Here is a 12,866-nt window from a genome sequence, read left to right as displayed (position 1 = left end):
AGACATGTCAAATTTTCTTTGTGGTAAAATATGGAATCAACTATTTTAAATGTCCCATGAACATATGGGGAATAAAGTGTTTCTTCTCTATTCAAAGGAAGTACGGTCTTTCTCCTGTATTCAAAAGTGTATATGCACACTCAGGTGTATGCACACACATGCACAAAGTTAACTTGTTACATTGTTCAATTCCTATATGTCCTTACTTATTTTTTTAACTACTGGAGATGTCCAATTTTCATATGCACATACTAAAATCTCTTACTAGAATTATTTTATCTCACTAGTCAATGAAAATTAAGATTAAAGAATCATAAAACAATGAATTGAGATGCAAGAGCTAAAGTAACCCCTTTATTACGCACCACATGAATCAGAAAAACATTAAATGAATCTATCTATATTAGTAGAATGTCTGTAGCTAAATACATTGTGGATTAAATGATAAGATTTTTTTTCTTCAGAAAAATCCTTTTTCTGTTAACGTCAAATTAAATCCCTCAAGCACAAGAACTATGTATCAGATCATTTACCTCTTCTGTGACTCATAATTATTCCCACTGGCTCATTTTTAATGCTGGCTTTTGTATGGTTGAAAACGACTGTGCAATTAGGTTAATTCTATTTCTGTTAAAAGGACAAAAATTAGGTTTCTCTCAAGAAACAGAAGCCATATGAATACAGTGATGATAAAGTAAAAAACAGTTCAGAAACACTTTTAACTGTAATACAAAGTCCTATTAGGCTAGCCAACAAACGCGACTGTGAGAGAAGAGCCTGCCTGCATTGTTCATCTTTAAAGGTCCCTCACTTTTCTTTTGGACAACTCCTCTTCAGATCTTAAGTAAGGAGAAGATAATGTGCAAAATAAAATTATTTTATGTAGTCCCATCTAGAAAGCAATGAGCCACAGAAGGAGAAGCCCAGCTGACCATCTATGCTATTAGTCACATTGGTTTAAAACCTCACAGGTTTTGTGAGGATAAAACAAAAAGAAAACCTTCCCATAAGAAAGAATCCAGAGGGTGGATACTATAATGAATGACAAGTGTGTATAATCATACAAAATGTTCACTTTTCATACAGGCACAACAAATTTCATCTGCACCAGGCCAAATGGCAGCGAGTTTAATCTTGAAGTTGACTATAGCTCCAAACACCAGTGAAGTGAATTCACCTAAAATCTTCAGATTACTGTCCCATTTAAAAACTTAATAGTTTAGGCAATGAATACTGTTAAGCTGAAAAGAAATTAAAAAAAAAACACTTAATAGTTTAGGGGTACCTGGATGGCTCAGTCATTAAGTGGCTGCTTTCAGCTCAGGTCACCATCCTAGGGTTCCGGGATCGAGCCCTGTGTTGGGTTCCCTGCTCAGCAAGAAGCCTGCTTCTCCCTCTCCCAATCCCCCTGCTTGTGTTCCCTCTCTCGCTGTGTCTCTCTCTGACAATAAATAAAGTCTTTAAAAAAAAAACTTAATAGCTTATTAATTAATGTGGAAACTATTGCTGTAAGCTCTTATCTTTAGAAGAGGGACTAAGTTATTTTTCTTGAAATTCTTCTGCATTAAAAATAACTTGTTTTGTCAAGGATGCCTTATTTGGTCCTAGGGTATATATATATTTGGCATCTACTAAAATAAGTATTTTAAGACTGTTCACTGTTGTACATAGTTCCTTTTGTCAGCAAGCAAACAAGAATCTCTATGAAGAGACTGAACCAATTCCACCAACAAGTTTCCTTCAAAAACAACTCTTAGCCATAATCATCATAGTTATTTAGTGACCATCTACCAAGCACTCTACCCGCATTACTTCATGTAACCCTGCAAGGTAGACGGTATCTCAGCTCTTTTACGAAGGGGACTAAGGCAAGAATAACATAACATGCCATAGGCATCTGAGTTACTGCCTTCTCCTCAACCAGGCTTGGTCATTCTCAACTTGCCTGCTAACATACCTTGACTGAAATTCAAGGCTCAAGAACCAGTTTAAGGGAGATGTTATATGTGGATACAGGAAGGGCACCTGGACATGAGGGAAGAGCTCTGTCTTCAGATTATCCAATCCCTCACCCCAACTTAATCTGTGTCAGAACCATGCTAAATTGTAGATTCCTCAGCAAAGTGAAACTAAAGCCACCTACCCGATGTTCTTATTGCCAAGGCTGGTGGCTGGCAAAAATGGAGCCTCGGTACCGTTTAGTTAGTGCCTCTATGCCCAGTGGACCATATTACTTAGGATCCAGCAGAAGTAGGGGAAAAAAAATCTCTTCTTGAAGGAACCAGTTTCTATTTCTCATAGCAAACCTAGCATGGGAACTCCCCAAAGACCTCCGTGTCCTCACTGCTTACCCACATGCCTGGGCAGCCTGAGGCTCTCTGTGCCCACCTCCTTCTCATGAATGAGTTCCCATCTCTTTCTCAAAAAGTAGATGCCACTCCGGTGTTCCTGCCACCACCAGTAACTGAAAAACAAACTCTTCCATTAGAGAACACTGTGCTCAGCAGGTCAGCCAGGCTCCTGGAAATGCAAACTGGAGTTTCAAAAGATGAAAAGATTCCTGGAGGATTTTGTGGTGTTTTGGAGAGTGCCTCTGGGCAGATAGCCCAGTGACAAGTTCTTTCCAAATTGTGACAATTCAATCACACCTTCTACAAAGAACTGACTTTTCACACTTAACCATCGGTGGTAGCTGCCCTTGTTCATTTTCCCCCAAATCTTGACGAGAGTTTGGGATTATGATACCAAGACAAATGCATGGTTTTCTGGCCATTCCTCCCATTCCGTGGTGCCTGTGAACTGACAAGCAGGCACAGACAGGAGGTAAGGGAACTCTACTGATGGTTACACTGGAGTTGGAAAGTTGGCACATAGAGCCCAGGGAATGCATCCCACCCCTCTCAGTCCCCACAGGTGTCAGGGGGAAAAAAAAACCAAATAGTTGGACAGGAAGTAGTCTAAATTGCATGGCCTTCAGCTAGCAGTTGTATGCTTTTCCCTTTAAATTCTTTGCTTTAATCACAGATTCTCATTACAGGGAAGGAGACATTGGGAGGAAAGGAAGAAAGAAAAACGTCATATAAAAAAAATTACCCCATCAGGTAATGTTTAAAAATCCTTTAACTAGATAATCATATTCAAAAAATAAATAAGTAAATGAGGGGCACCTTGGTGGCTCAGTCATTAAGCAGCTGCCTTTGGCTCGAGTTGTAGTCCTGGGGTCCTGGGATCAAGCTCCCGAGCCCCCACACCAGGCTCCCTGCTCAGCGGGAGGCCTGCTTCTCCCTCTCCCACTCCCCCTGCTTGTGTTCCCTCTCTCACTGTCTCTCTCTGCCAAATAAATAAATAAAATATTTTAAAAATAAATGAATGAATGGATGAATGAATGAATCTATACACAGACTTTACACCTATCACAAAAAAATTAATTCAAAGCAGATCACAGACCTATATGGAAAACACAAAACTATAAAACTCCTAGAAGACAACATGAGATAAAATCTAGTGACCCTGGCTTGGTGATGACTTTACAACACCAAAGGCATAATCCATGAAAAAAATAAGCTGTACTCCATTAAAACTAAAAATCCTTTAACTGGGGACAAAATTTTTTGTTGTACAAATAAAGTTGAAATGTGAATTCCTATCTTGAAAAGATAATGTTGAAGTTTAAAATCATATAAAATAGGGAAGCCTGGGTGGCTCAGTTGGTTAAACATCTGACTCTTGGTCTCAGCTCAGGTCTTGATCTCAGGGTCATGAGTTCAAGCACACTGGGTCCCATACTAGGCATGGAGACCACTTTAAAAAATAAATAAATAAAATTATACCAAATATAAAAGACTAATGGGAGCACCCGGCTGGATCAGTTGATAACAGGATGTGACTCTTGATCTTAGCATCATGAGTCTGAGCCCCATGCTGGGTGTGCAGAGTACTTAAAGATAAAAAAGCTTTTAAAATTTTTTTAAATAAATAAATAAAATAAAATAAAAAACTGATGGCAGATCCTTGCCCAGGACATATTGTTTCATAGCTGTGGTACAGGTAAGAAGAAAAGAGATGAGAACACCCTAACACAATTACTCATTTGTAAGAAAACAGGAAGGAAAAATGTTTGTGAAACATACAAGGTACAAAACCTTATCCTAGGAATACCATGCCATTTCCACTTTACCCTCTTGAACACATGCTTTCTCTTAGAGACACAAGGAAACCTGATGGTTCAGGTGTTGAAACTAGATTAAATATTTCCTTGTTATCAACAGCCAAGGCCATCTCCGTAAGTCTCAGGTCCAACCTGGCATTCAATTCAACATCTTTCATATCTTTGCTATTTAAAAAATTCAATTAATAAGAAGAAAAGAGATGTTTTAATAATCATGTATACGAGCTCAGTATTTGACTCAAAAAATTTAGAAAATATAAAGAGAAAATAAATAAGGCAAAAACAAATTATAAAGAGAATCATAAAAGTAACAAATTCAAGAATCACTTTTTTGAAAAATAACAATAATAAATATAAGGAAACATCTAGCAAATGTAATCAGTAAAAGAAATACATAAAGTAAAACATGAGAAACAGAATGAAGAACAGAAATCAAAACTTAAAAAAAAAAAAAAGTGAAGTATATAACCCTTGCTCACATTTACCAGAAACCATTAAAGAGATCAAGTTCCTATCCAGGGAGAAAAACCCTTCTTCAAACTCCCCTCCTCTCATCGACAGTTTTCCAGACCACTCTAAAGCTCCTAGTTCCCAAATGCCTCAAAGTCTTCCCCAAAAGTTTACCTCGCGTATCTTTTTTTCATATTTCTCCTCCCTCCCTCTTTACCATGCAGGGTTAACATGGAGAAGCCAGATCACCTTTCCCACTACTTGAATGTTCTACCACAAAGGATATCCTGGAAACTGAACCCAGCTCCTAACCATTCTCCTGATACTTCATATCAGAAGTCTGGGTTCCAGGCCACAAAGCTTTCACACATGAATCAATCTACATAACTAACCCCAAAACCCATCCATCAAAAATGTTTCCTGGAGTCCAAGCAACATTCAAAGAGTAGCCCTCAGGGGTGCCTGGGTGGCTCAGGCCATGATCCCAGAGTCCCGGGATGGAGTCTCACGACAGGCCCTGGAGCCTGCTTCTCCCTCCTCCCACCGATTATGCTCTCCATCTCACTTTCTAATAAATAGATAAAATCTTTAAAAAAAAAAAAAAAAAGTAGCCCTCAGGATCTAAGAGGTTCATTCTAAGAACTCAAGGATGGCTCAATATTGGAACTTAATAGAACATGCCACATCAACATAACACTCAAGAAAAATTATGGGACCTCAGTGGCTGCTAAAACACATTTGAAAATACAGTTAGGAAGTTCTAGAACAATTTTGAACAAAATGTAGCTGACATCTCCGTGAAAGAGACAGAGATTAAGGTTGGGAGCAAACAGAAAATCTAATTTTCTAGATCTAGTAACAGGGAAATCAGATCCAAAACTTGAATTACCTTCATTTGTGTCATCCTCAGGCCCAAGTGAACCTGTTACAGTTTGGAATTTGGCCTTGCAGGATGTCCTTCTGCCTCTAAAGGGCTGGAGAACTGATCCGACTTATTAAAATTATTAGCCACTTTTTATCAGCTATTAATAGAAGTAACTAATGTTGATTGCATTCCCTTGTGATCTATTACTTTAAAAAATAAAATCTGGGTTTTTTTTTTTTCACATTCCCAAACATATACTCACTGAAGCTAATTAGAAATCTGCACAATTGGGACGCCTGGGTGGCTCAGTTGGTTAAGCAGCTGCCTTCGGCTCAGGTCATGATCCCAGCGTCCTGGGATCGAGTCCCACATCGGGCTCCTTGCTCGGCAGGGAGCCTGCTTCTCCCTCTGCCTCTGCCTTCCACTCTGTCTGCCTGTGCTCGCTCTCGCTCGCTCTCTCTCTGACAAATAAATAAATAAAATCTTTAAAAAAAAAAAAAAGAAAAAAAAAAGAAATCTGCACAATATAACAAAATTTAAATTACCTACCCTCTCACCATCCAAAACCAACCATTAATTAACATTTTAGTGTATTTTCTCCAAGCATGAATTTGGGGATATAAACACTCTTCGTGTTTAATAAGGACGTAAGTTTGTCATGGTATTATAATAATCATTTCTGTGTCCCAAACCCCTCAATGGGACACCAGAGGCTACTCGATTAAAGATAATTAACAGATTCTCAGGGCAAGAGATTAAACACTTATCTGCCCAAAGCACCAAGGGCATTAGATGCCTCCCCATGGTAGTAAAGTGACTTTCTGTGTGTGGTTTGGAAAAAAAAGCCCTACCAGATGGTTCAGAATAATCAGGGCCTATGGAATGCGCGCGCGCGCACCCACATACACACACACACGTGCCAGTTGAGAACCTCTGCCCTAGGAAATTCATGGATAATTGATATGTTGAAAATGTTTGGAGAGAGGGTGCATAGCTTTCACCAAATTCTCTGAATCTGTGACTCCTTCAAAATGTCAGAAGTCCTGGCTTATAAAATTCTTTCCAACTCTAATATTCTGGCCCTATTTGAGGCTGGGGGATTTATTCTGCCTGCTTAGAAAACAAAAGTCTCAGAAGAGCTGGAGGACAGAAGTAAAGCTGGGTTTTCTATCACAGGGAGGTTTTGAGGGAAGCTGACCCATGGAAAATGCACATATACCCCTTTACCGTATCTGTGTATCAGTTGTCTTGCTTTGACAGTGTTTCCTCTAATATCAAACCATCACAGACTTAACAACTATGTCAATGTAAAAATAACACCACTTTTCAAGGATATGTCCAGAAGTGTCTGCTCCCAGCGCTGCTCCCAGTTATACTTGTGATGTGAACAAGAGTTACTAATCTTGGGGTCAAATTAAGAAATGGGAGGAAATGAGCTATCATATTTTCAAGGCCTACCATGCATTTGAAATTCCTCAAGACCCTCATTTGATAAATTTCAGACTCAGCTTTGAACCTGGCTCTAGCTACTTTTAGAGTCTAATAGACCTTGGGGCCAAACAGCCTCCCCTTAATAACCATGTATGTTTTGTATTCTTACCTATACCCTGGTTTTCTCTCAAACGTCTCTCTTGATTAGGACATCAGTTAAACACACATCAGTCTTATTTAAAAAAAAAAAACTTACATATTTTATTTTGAAGCACTGATTCTGAAACAAAAGAATTAAGTGAAACTAAATTTTGTTTTAGAAAACAGATTAAGAATTTAGTGTTCAAGTGCTGCCATCTGGTGGCCAAAGATAGTCACCAAAAAAATAAGCCTCTCCTTGAAAATATAGGGAATTACCCCAATAGTCCTAATTACCTGGTTTGTTAGCAAAGATTAAAATCTGGAATGTTATGTAGGAAAATATTATCTAGGACGTTATATGAGAAAATATTAACATGTTTATGTTCCCCTAATTCTGATCCATATGAGATACTGTGTCCATCAACAATGGCAACAAGGTTTATTAAATGTTTCTAAAAGCCAAAGATGCAGTCTCACCAGACACACTTGACAATTAAATTCAGCTGCAACAGAGAGGGTTGTTTTCTTCATGCTTTCAATGAAACATGAGGTCTCATCCACTCCAAATTTTATTGGGATCCTATTATGATCCAGGTACAATGAATTTCATTGAGTACTTGATGGAGAACCAAAAAACAGCATCTGTTCTAAAGAACTTCATGGTCTGGTGAAAAAAAAAAAAAATGGGTTCCCAGAAGCCTGTAAGGTTTGTCATCTATGTGGGCTAAAAACCTGCCTGCAAGGTGCGCCTTTTTCTCATTCACGTTATCAGGACTGTGGTCTATCAGCTTCTCAAATAGATAATTCAGATAGGTATGCCTAAGAGGGTCTCTTGCCTAATGCCTGACCATCCAAAGGGATCATAATTTAGTATTTGACCTATTTCCTATCCCCGTTCTGTCATGAACATTTTCTCTTTTCTGGGTTCTGGAAAGCAAAAATAAGTTTCTTTTCCCTAGTCACTGGACAATTCTCTAGGTATTTAGTAACCCAGAGAATATTTGTGATAGTGAAATTCCTGTCCATAGTGGATAAGAATTCAGCTGCTCAACTGGCTTTTCAGGCAGCCTTCAAAGTCCTCTCCTCTGCCTTGGCCCTGGCCTCCTATCTCCAGAATCCAGCCAAGGAAAGGGCAGCAAAGGTGATGGTCTACTGGTGACACACCAAGCAGGTGCCCTAGGACGGCAACTCCAACCAGCATTTTAAGAGGACATCCTATATAGTTTCTGGGGAAATTTCTGTATAGCAGCAATGGCCACGGTCGCCAAACTGTGGAAAGAACCAAGATGCCCTTCAATGGACGAATGGATAATGAAGATGTGGTCCATATACACTATGGAGTATTATGCCTCCATCAGAAAGGATGAATACCCAACTTTTGTAGCAACATGGACAGAACTGGAAGAGATTATGCTGAGTGAAATAAGTCAAGCAGAGAGAGTCAAGTATCATATGGTTTCAGTTATTTGTGGAGCATAACAAATAGCATGGAGGACAAGGGAGTTAGAAAGGAGAGGGAGTTGAGGGAAATTGGAAGGGGAGGTGAACCATGAGAGACTATGGACTCTGAAAAACAGTCTGAGGGGTTTGAAGGGGCGGGGGGTGGGAGGTTGGGGGAACCAGGTGGTAGGTATTAGAGAGGGCATGGATTGCATGGAGCACTGGGTGTGGTGCAAAAATAATGAATACTGTTATGCTGAAAATTTAAAAAAAAAAAAAAAAGGTCCTTGGCCAATAACTAATCATTAAATTTGAAAATACGATCCAGTTTTTCTTCCAATCAAGGCAAATATAGGTCAGCAGTGGGGGCAGTGGATTGTGTCAACTTTTCAACTTGTAGCTGCCACAAGTCCAAGACCGTTTGCCTCCTTTTTAGTCTTAGATCCAACGGCAACAGTGTGGGGCCAAAGAAGTTCCCAGCTATGGGAATTACGCGTGCAGCCCACGAGTGGTAAACAACTAGTGTTTTGCAAACTGCTCCTCCTCCTTCCATGAAATTCTAGTGTGGCCCTCCACCCCTCACCTCAAGATGGTCCTATTACTTGAGATGGCCAGAGTATGCCATCCACCAAAGAGACACAGTGATTATTCTAGAGATGATTATGTGACTTAATCAAAGAAGTCAGGATGCTTCCTGTGCTTTGGCAGAAATGTGGAGGGGGGGGATGGATGGGAAGGATCCAGCTCTCTCAGCCTGCAGCCAGAAGCTATTTGTGCTGCTCCCTGGACAGAGGCAACAAAGGAAAGCAGAACTGAGATGAAAAGGGAGTTTAATGGTATCATTTAAACCCCTAGATTCAGTTATGCCCTTTGCCTTTCCCATAGGTTCAGAATCAACATAAAGTGGGGGAAATGAAGACTTCTTTAAAAACTTACTTTACAGGTTAATGCATAAGTGCAAAGAATTTCTTGCACTTTAGAAAGCTCATCTGCCTGAATGGATAAAGAAGATGTGGTATATATACACACAATGGAATACTATGCAGCCATCAAAAGAAATGAAATCTTGCCATTTGCAACGACATGGAATGAACTAGAGGGTATCATGCTTAGCGAAATAAGTCAATCGGAGAAAGACAACTATCATATGATCTCCCTGATATGAGGAAGTGGAGATGCAACATGGGGGGTTAAGGGGGTAGGAGAAGAATGAATGAAACAAGATGGGATTGGGAGGGAGACAAACCTAAGGTGACTCTTAATCTCACAACAAACTGAGGGTTGCTGGGGGGAGGGGGTTTGGGAAAAGGGGGGAGGGGTTATGGACATTGGGGAGGGTATGTGCTATGGTGAATGCTGTGAAGTGTGTAAACCTGGCAATTCACAGATCTGTACCCCTGGGGATAAAAATACATTATATGTTTATAAAAAAATAAAAAAAATTTTAAAAAAGAAAGCTCATCTGCCACTTTCAGTCTTAATGGGGGAAAAAGACCTTGAAGGCAGAGCAATGGAAACTAATCACCTGAAGGCTGAGGACTCAAATCTTACACAGAGGACTTTAAATATAATCTAATCCAAGGCTCTGGTTTTAAATATATAAAACCAAAGCTAGAAGGGGAAAAGGGCTTGCTTGAAAGAATATTCACCAAGGCTTTACAGATCAGATGGGGTTCGAGTTTGGCAGAGATAGGATTGAGAGCTGGACCACCCCAGTGCCTGGCCCTTTCATGTTTATGCTTGTTTAATCCTCAGTCAACCTGGAAGGTACATATTTTATTTCCATTTGATAGACGATGAAATTGAGGCCAGAGGGGTTAAATGACTTCCCTAGTGCCACAGAGCTAACATGGAACACAGCTGAGCCTCAAATATAAGCCTATAGTGATTTTTTTTCATACTCTACATTTACATGAAAAAAATATTATGAAGCAGGACAGAAGCAAGTGGGACTTAGGAGAGCAGCTAACCCTTATTCTCAAGATGTCACTGTCTACGGCACTTGGCTGGCTCAATCAGTAGAGCATGGGACTCTTTATCTTGGGATTGTGAGCTCAAGTCCCATGTTGGGGGCAGAATTTACTTAATAAATAGAAAAACAAACAAACAAACAAAAGCGCCAGTGTCTAAGAGGATCTGGGAAGAGTCGAGAGGAGTACTGCAATAAAGGCCAAGATCTGGTTCAAATTGCTAAATGAGCCCCTTAAATCTCCAAGTCCCAGCTGCCTTCTAAAAATTGAAGAAGTTGAAATAGATGGTCTCAAAATAAATTTTTTAAATGGAAAAGGAAAATGAGTTGAGTAGTGAATGGCCCAGAATCTTAGAGGTCTAAACTCCTAATCTCCTTTCCACTGCTCCACAGCCTCACATTCCCTTCCCTGAGGTTTGGGTAGATAGCAGCTGCTGACAAGGGAACACTCTGGCCCTTGAGTGTGGCTCTCATTTGATGAGTCATTCAACAATGGCCTAAACAATGCTAATAATGCATCAGACCACTAATTAGTATACTCTAAAACCCAAAACCCATTCCTTGATGGTAGAGTTTATTTGCTAATAATAATAATAATAAATGAAAAGATATAAAGAATAGATTACTCTAGTTCAGAGAGTCTAATGCAATTTGAGGGCCCTTTCCTCCAGCTCTGACTTAAGATCTGTTATAAACTATTTAAGGTCTACTCTTCATGGTCTCATATAAAGTATTCACTTGCTCAGTTTCAGGTTCCAGTTCATCTCAGTCATCATACTACCTACTCTTTAAGTAACAAAAGAACTCAATTATAAACTGGCTTCTTGGCTAGGGTTAAAGTAACTGAATAATATTTGACCATTTTATTGTAATAAAACTGCTGCCTTGCCTGGCTATGATGGGGCTAAGGTAGAAGAGGATAACCCCTAATGGATGAAAATACAACTTGGGAGTCCCAAGTATGAGTTATATGCATTTGCTCCGCTTTTTCATCCCAGTATGCCCTGTACCTTGAGAAGACTCCATTCAATTGTAACATAATAATACATCTGGGATAAAAGGCAAAGAAAGATCACTTTTTCTAGTGAGAATATAACAAAAGCCCACTTGAGAGAGGGGGTGGTAAAGGATCTATATACCTCAATATTTCATGCCCTTTTCCTGGCCCCTCAAAGTCATTCTTCACATCTCCTGTCCCAAAAATTCAATGACTCAAGGTCAGAGTAGCCTGGCTGAACAAAAAATGTAGAGGTGGTCACCTCATTCTTCCAAATTTCCCTTCATTATATCTCACTGTAATATAGTTTCTACTTGATTGCAGTTTCTTATCAAATATTTTCATTTTTATTTTAATATCAATATGCTAAGCTACATAGCATTGTTGATAAGGTAGAAAATTAAATTGAATGCTCTTGCAATACCTATGTTTAAAAAGTTCACTGGGGGGCGCCTGGGTGGCTCAGTGGGTTAAGCCGCTGCCTTCGGCTCAGGTCATGATCTCAGGGTCCTGGGATCGAGTCCCGCATCGGGCTCTCTGCTCAGCAGGGAGCCTGCTTCCCTCTCTCTCTGCCTGCTTCTCTATCTACTTGTGATTTCTCTCTGTCAAATAAATAAATAAAATCTTTAAAAAAAATAAATAAATAAAATAAAAAATAAAATAAAAAGTTCACTGGGCACCTTCTCTGAAGTTTAGCTAAATGTTCTACAATTCACAAGCACACTGGCTGAGGCCTCAATGAAATCTTTGCTGTAGTCAGAGATTACTTACAGAGTCCAGCATAGTTTGGACTGTTAACCTACTGTACCCAGGAGATATTGCAACTCCCACTATCCTGGGATACAATCACGATGTAGCTGATCTATTAATGCAGATTACTGCTTTTAGGAGTGTAGATTCACTGCCTTTTAGATAGCTCACGGTAAGTCTGTCAGCCACAGTTCCTGAACCCCTCAGACCCGCTGAGAATTTCTCTATTTCCCAAGAGTCCTGTCTCCAGGTGGTGGCTGAACTAGAGCCAGAAGTCAGAAGCCCTCAGGATGTACATGTGCCAAACGCTGACGGAGGAGCACTGAGATCAAAGGAGAGCATCCCAGGGACATCCTAGAGATGAGGTCTCTCCCCTAGTCCTCCATAGTGATCCCAGACACCTCTTAAAATCCCAGATGCTTAGTGATGACTTTTTTCTCCAGAGCAGAGGTTCTTAAGCTGGGGTCCACAGACCCCTAGGGAATCTATGGAAGCAACTTCAAGGGTACATAAGATATGTATACCTACATTATTCTGGGGAGTGAACTTCATAGCCTTCATCATATTTTTTATTCTTATCTACAGAATAATCTTCAGAGCACTGTGGAAATCTTAAAGTTATAGTTACTGAGATAGAGGCAGTTAGGCCAATTCT

At 39.8% G+C, this 12,866-nt stretch overlaps 1 protein-coding gene across 5 annotated transcripts in view; it reads right to left on the bottom strand.

Moving 5' to 3' along the window:
* APTX (aprataxin) overlaps positions 1-12,866 on the bottom strand; it is a 60,475-nt gene that overhangs the window by 29,874 nt on the left and 17,735 nt on the right. The window contains exons 9-10 of one of the 5 annotated variants that reach the window (XR_004277472.1): positions 7,533-7,719; positions 7,171-7,194 (exon numbers count right to left, since the gene is read on the bottom strand). The exons of 3 other annotated variants lie outside the window; for them this stretch is intronic. The gene's annotated coding sequence lies outside the window, so the exon portion shown is untranslated. Of the gene's footprint in view, positions 1-7,170; positions 7,195-7,532; positions 7,720-12,866 lie in introns of those variants that run through there. One more of the 5 variants, XR_004277473.1, reaches the window with a different exon arrangement.

Source organism: Mustela erminea, chromosome 12 (genome assembly GCF_009829155.1).
Source record: "Mustela erminea isolate mMusErm1 chromosome 12, mMusErm1.Pri, whole genome shotgun sequence".
Classification (NCBI taxonomy): Eukaryota; Metazoa; Chordata; class Mammalia; order Carnivora; family Mustelidae; genus Mustela; species Mustela erminea.
This window is presented reverse-complemented; position numbering and strand designations above follow the sequence as displayed.